Source organism: Berghia stephanieae, chromosome 2 (genome assembly GCF_034508935.2).
Source record: "Berghia stephanieae isolate SIO BIC M18660-M18661 chromosome 2, UCSD_Bste_1.3, whole genome shotgun sequence".
Classification (NCBI taxonomy): domain Eukaryota; kingdom Metazoa; phylum Mollusca; class Gastropoda; order Nudibranchia; family Aeolidiidae; genus Berghia; species Berghia stephanieae.
The window spans coordinates 20,167,437-20,174,936 of record NC_088361.1 but is presented as its reverse complement, the minus strand read 5'-3'; positions in this window follow the sequence as shown (position 1 = coordinate 20,174,936).

Here is a 7,500-nt window from a genome sequence, read left to right as displayed (position 1 = left end):
GTAAAGAGCCTTTTCCAGGGACTCAATTATGCGCCAAACGAGGTTCGAACCCAGGACCTTCCAATCTGACTTCGCTGAAGTCCCAGGTTTAAGAGTTTTTGCCAAGATATGGGGAAGGCCACGGGGAACATGGAGAAGAATTAAAGAAGCTGATACACAGAGAAGTGATAAGACATGGAACGAGATAAAAAAAAAAGTAAGATCAGGATAGAGAAGGATGAAAACTGTTTGTCTGTGGCCTGTACCCTGACCAAGGGTGAAAAAGGCAATGATGATGATGATGATGATGATGATGATGATGATGATGATGATGATGATTGATGATGATGATGATGATGATGATGATGATGATGATGATGATGATGATGAGGGTCATTTAAATCTATCGATATTTGAAGGACGAGTTTTCTGGCCAAATTTTTTAATATGGGTTTTCCCATAGTACGGCAGCATTGTGAGTGCCAGAAGGGTATAATTTGGCAATCAAAACACTGTAATTTCCGATGAAATGGTGTCTAAAACGAATCAATTTAACCCAGATTTCCTGCTACACAAATCAAACAAATCTGGTATTTTTAGAAACAGGAAGCATAGCACCTCAAACTGTGTGAGAAATTTGTTCCCAGCTCAATTATGAAGCAAATGCCGACAGTTTTAAAATAAAGACTGATATTTCGAGAGAGAAAAACTCCCACTGATGTCAAAATTGCGGGATGTGGAGTAGCGAATTCTAACACTACTGCCACCGTTACTACTACTACTACTACTACTACTACTACCACTAACACTACCACCATTACAACCACCACCACCACTACAACCACCACATCTACCAATGCTACCACCACCATAATCTTGTCCCCCATCCACCACATACACCAACATTCTACCACTACCACTACCACTACGACTACTACCACTACCACTACGACTACTACCACCACATCTACCACTACCACCACCACTACAACCACCACATCTACCAATACTACCACCACCATAATCTTGTCCACCACCAACCACATACACCAACATTCTACCACTACCACTACCACTACGACTACTACCACCACATCTACCACTACCACCATCACCAACCACCACATCTACCAATACTACCACCACCATAACCCTGTCTCCCATCCTACACATACACCAACATTCTACCACTACCACTACCACTACCGCTACCCCACCACCACATCTGCCAATACCACCATCACCATAATCTTGTCCCCCATCCACCACATACACCAGCATTCTACCACTACCACTACCTCTACCATCACCACATCTACCAATACTACCATCACCATAATCTTGTCCACCACCCACCACACACACCAGCATTCTCCATCCACGCCAAAGCTGTATCAAACGACAGCCATTTGCATTTATATTGCTAGGATTGGCACAGCTCTTGTCCACAAATCAGGGCCAATCCTCTTCCACACTCTGACAAAAAGCCTTTTTTTTTTCTTTAAAATTTGGCCAGAATTTTCTTCTTTTTTTTTGACTTCATATATAGATATAATAAAATATAATGGAAATACTCTCAAAATCAAAATACTGTCCATACCAACAATGTTAAATGATACCCATTCTTCCGTTCAGTTACCGTCTTGTAAATGCTGTGTAAACTTTGCCCCTAATATTATTATAAATTATATCAACAGATTCTTATTGTCTTGATAACATTGTGAGAATTTGTTGGACAAGTTCGAGGTCATTTTAATTTATCAATATTATAACACTCCCTTTCTTGCTTGATTCTATTCGACGTATGCATGTATGCAGGTCTGACATCCAAAACCACGTATAGTTGTGGTGGTAGTAGTGAGCTTCGCAGTCTGAATGACGCTAGCTGAGAATTGTGTGATTCAGTCATGGTCGATAAGTATAGCTGCTCTCTCCATCCATGTTGTTAATTCTTTCCATTGGTCACGGTCCTGGGCCAGAGTTTTGAGGCTGTCAAGACCTTGTTGTGACCTAAGTACGGAGGGCACTGCAGTATTTCTTAGTTCTTCAGGGATTAATTCGGCCTCATCTGAATCCAGAAATTTCTGATATGTAGAGAGGTCCTGGTTCAGGTTAGTTACTATTGATGTTTGTGGTCTCCCTACATATTTGTTGCCACGTATAGGTCTAGTTTAACATTGTTGTAATGGACAATATTTTGTGTCATATTTTTTTGAGATTTCCATTACAACAATTGGAACATAAGGAATTGGGTTATCAGACCTTCAAATAAGTGCACGTCTCTCCTATTAAATAAAATACGGTGAGATAAATCAAATATCTAGTGATATTCTCATCGACAGATGATGTGCTGCACAAACAAATAATGTAGTGCAGTGTTATATTCCATAAACTTTACCATTTTGTATTCTTATATTTTCATAGAGATGACAATGAGATGATATTATATCTGTAATTGGATTCAATAGTCTGGTGTCACGTCGCCCAGCAACGGCAGCCATGATGTTTCTAAACAAAGAAAATCTGTACTTTTTATTCTTCATGCTGGCCAGAACTTTTCATATGTCTTGTGATCAGAATGTGTAAAAGTCAAAACATGATCAGATTTATGTTGTTTTTTCCCCTCTGGATACGCTTTTATGCTCGTCGGAGAAATATTGCATAAGGGCGTCCGCCATTGTTCCAATAGTTTAGAGCCAGTTACTAGGTTACCATGCGTCATTACGGGGGAAGTGACGTTACGACTGTTGAAGCGTATTCCGGACGTATTCCCAACCGCCGTTGCACAACTCTGCGAGTTCGCGTTGGCAATAAAGTTTGAATTCCAAAAATCAAGAGTGTAAGAAATCATTTATTCTACCCCTCAATAAATTTTGATTTCGGCATCTTTGAATAGGGAATGAGATTAGAGGAAGAGTAGCGTCCCTTGATTGGACGTCACCATACAGAGAGAATGTCAAAATGGTTTTGCGCATGCGTCTCTCTCTCTCTCGTCCTCGCTTTCGGTGAAGTGTCTCATGCCGCACAACCAACATGACGTTCTCTCTCTAATAACTTTTCCGCTCGTGACTTCCAATCAAGGGACGCTACTCTTCCGCTAATCTCATTCCCTATTTTAAAAAAACATGTTGAAAGATACTTAAATGATACTTTATAAAATAAGAATCTGATTATTTGTGAAATTTTACTATTGATAATCTGACGTCACAAATTATTATTGTAAACATATTATCATTACTCGTCACTATTCATTAGGGAGAGGGGTAGAATAAAATACGATTTTTCAGCGAAATCGATTACTTGTTGACTCCAAGGACAGACATCGTAAATTCGATCTTTCGTGTGGATCAGTGTTGTTCCCAATAGGCTTCAACAGTCGTGACGTCACTTCCCTCGTAATGATGCATAGTAACTTAGTAACTGGCTCTAAACTATCGGAACAATGGCGGACGCCCATATGAAATATTTTTGGGACGAGCATAAAAGTGTATCCAGAGGAGAAAGACATTATGAATCTGATCATGTTTTGACTTTTATACATTCAGGTCACATGACACATGAAAAGTTCTAGCCAGCATGAAGAATAAAAAGTCCTGATTTTCTTTGTTTAGAACCAAGATGGCCGCCGTTGCCGGGTGACGTGACGTCAGACTATTGAATCCAATATCGGTCAAAAATCGTCTATTCATTCCACCCCCTCCCCCCCCCCCACCCCCTTCCCATTATAAATAGGGTAATGTAAATCTTCCGGCTCGAAGGTCGAAGAAATTAATAAAAATATGAAATTGAATGTAAGCTTCAATTTAATAAACGAAAACAGATAGTAATAAATTAATAGTCACGCGTAATCTTATCATGTTTACAATAATAGATTGTGACGTCTGATTATCAAAACGTTGAGTTTCACCCCAAAAAAATATATTTTTCAAAAATCAATATAATTATATCTAAATGCTTTTGAGCACTAATCTCTTTTTTCACAGATGACGAAACTGGATTTCATTGAGGAGTAGAATGAAATATTTCTTACAATCTTGCGTTTTGGAATTTAACCCTACCCTTACCAGCCATTTTCAGAATTTTCCCCAAAACATCACGCCCACCCAACACAAAAACAGACATTTCTTACTCGATCAAAAAAGCAGCAAGCAAATTCTATACATAATATTGTTCGACAATATGAGCTCAATTACAGAATGTCAAGTTTTTGTTTATAGCTATAGAAAAAAAGAAATGAAATCTGGATGAGAAAAGTTATGGTTGCATCGTAACAAATATGACGATTTTCCAATAGGTGGTAATAAAAAATGAAATAAAATAATTATGCCTTTTGCGCCACGACATCATAAGATATCGTCGCCTAGGCATTCCATGAAGGAATATAGATAACTCATCAAACAAGATGTCTGATGTCAACAGGAATCACCCATGTTGTCCAAGTGAGCAAGTTGGGGGTTAATAATCTTGCTCAAGGAAAAAAAACGAAAGTGCCTGAAGCGGGGCTCGATCCCGGGTCATCCGGATCACAGTGCAATGCCTTAACCACTCGGCCACTTCGCCCCCCTAGGTGGTATGAGAGGATTAAACTTTGGTCCCAACGCGCACTCGCAAGCTTGTAAAGCGATTGGAAACATGTCTGGGATTTCAACAAGCAAGAGTGTAAGAATCTTAACGCTCTTAACGGTCAGGTGCTATTTTACACCTGAGTAAGGTGAGTGAGTAAGTGTGAGTAAAGAGGGACTCAAGGACTCAACAATGCGCCGCCCCAGAGCGGGACTTGAACTCAGGACCCTCCGATCCGACGGCGAGCGCCATACCACTAGACCACGTAGCCTCATCGTATATTATTATTTTAAATTAATGCTTGATTTGTGCGGCTATGTGGTCTACTGGTATGACTCTCGCTTTCGGATCGGAAGGTCATGGGTTCGAGCCTCGCTCGGAGGGTAGTTGAGTCCTTGGAAAAGGCTCTTTACTCACATTCAATCACCGTACGCGGGTTAAAATGAGCACCTGGCCGTCAACAGCATTGTCTCTGTCGAGAAAAAAAATGGTAATATCGCCTCACATACGTCGTCATGGACTATTTGTAAAGCGCTTTGAGCACGTTTAGTGGATATTACGCTATATAAAAGCTCAAGTTTTTAAAAATAGTTTTATGACGAAAATGTACAAAAGTCGTTTTGTCAGTGATTGGTGAAAGCCGCTCACGGATTGAAACAATTCCAGGACAACACCGACCACGAACTGCTTACCAAATAAATAGGATTCAACATTCGTGACGTCACTTCCCTTGTAATGACGCATCGTAACTCAGTAACTGATTCTAAACTCTCGGAACAATGGCGGACGCCCTTATGAAATACTTCTCCGACGAGCATAAAAGTGTATCCAGAGAAGAAACACGTTATAAATCTGATCATGTTTTAACTTTTATATAAACATTCTGATCACATGGCATGGGAAAAAGTTATAGCCAGAAATGAAGAATAAAAAAAATACCGATTTTTTAAAAATTTTTATTTAGAACCAAGTGGCTGGTTGCTGGGCGGACGTGACATCAGACTATTGAATTTTATTACAATGTGACTGGTCGTTTGCCGCCATGCAATCACCATCTTCATTTATCTATCTCGGCATCTTATATGGCTAGAATGCCATTCACGTCATTCCGTTGTTTAAAAAATAAAATTGAGCTTTATATAGCGCAATATCCACTAAACTTGCTCAAAGCGCTTTACAAGGGGTCCCTGGCCAACAGCAACATTTAACATTTAGGACGGGACATGACGCCTGTTAGGCAATATTACATTTTTTTTCGGACAGAGACAACGCTGTTAATGGTGGGGTACTCCATGTACTCATTTTACACCTAAGTACGGTGAGAGAATGTGAGTAAAGAGCCTTCTCCAAGGACTCAGCTATGCGAGGCTCGAATCCAGGAGCTTCCGATCCGAAAGGGAGTGTCACACCACAAGACCACATAGCCGAACGGCTTTGTCAAGATCAGATAGGGGGAGGGGGGGTCGGCGGATACCGACGGTTCAGCTGGTAAAGGTCTCACCTCGCAATCACAAGGGGCCGGCATCAGTCCCAGACGCTGACGAGAGAGTTTGTTTTTTCCCCACCAGTCAGCCATTATATAAATAATTGAGCTTTTATATAGCGCAATATCCACTAAATGTGCTCAAAGCGCTTTACAAGGGGTCCCTGGTCAACAGCAACATCTAACATGTAGGACGGGACATGACGCCTGTTAGGCGATATTACAATTTTTCGGACAAAGACAACTCTATAACGGCCAGCTACTCATTTTACGCCTGAGTACGTTGAGAAAATGTGAGTAAAGAGCCTTTTCCAAGGACTCAACTATGCGCCGAGCGCGAGGCTCGAAACCAGGACCTTCCGATCCGAAAGCGAGTGTCATACCACTAGACCACAAAGCCGCATACTCAATTGAAAAAAGTTATGCCACATTTATGTAACCTATTCATTATTAGTACTCCGAATGACTCGTTACAAACAACACTCCCAATGATTTAGGAACCAAAATAGTGGAGGGTGTGATGTCACAACTTTTCATCCCAATGAAATGGGGGCCTCATCGCTCTCTACTTGTCCAATGTAGAGATAGAACGAAGTTGACGTCACTCATGTCTTTGTTATTGTTTTTTGCCATCCACGTTTATGAGTAATTATCACTAAACTGTATGAACCAGACTATACAATTCCATGATAACACATAGTTTTGTGTGTTGGTCCGTTATACTTCCGGATGGCAATGTTGAGGACTTCTTAGTCAAGCGCATACTATCTATTGTTACTGATATTTTAAGGGCATTAAAGGAACACTTGGTCCGTTTTAAAGACCTATTACTGATGTGATATGAAATGATATAAGATAATATAGCCAGGTACCCATTCATACCTGAGTCAATCGTTAGAATCTAAATCACTCCAATATAATAGGCATAGGTCACATTTGAAATCGTAGCACCTGTATATAATAAATAAATAAATTAATTAATTAATTAATAAAATTCCATTTATTCAACCACATAGGGGAAATATGTCTCTAGGATCTATTCCAAGGGAAGTCTGGAATAACCCAAGAGTCAGCCGCAGTGCAGCGCCGCAAATTGAGCAAGGGCGAGAGAGATGACTTGCTGGTGATTGAACTCGGTACCTTTTGGGTACGAAGCAAAGACCGTACCTCTGAGCCATGCTGCTACAATGTGTAATGTCCAATATATTATGTCACCCTTGTTTTCTATCTAGGGCATGACAGGAACACTTGGTACATTTTAAAGACCTATTACTGATGTGATATGAAATGATATTATAAAATAATATAGCCAGATACCCATTCATACCTGAACAAAAAAAAAAAATTTTAATGAGCTTTTATATAGTGCAATATCCACTAAATGTGCTCAAAGCGCTTTACAGGGGGTCCCTGGTCAACAGCAACATTTAACATGTAGGACAGGACATAACTCCTGTTAGGCGATATTACAATTT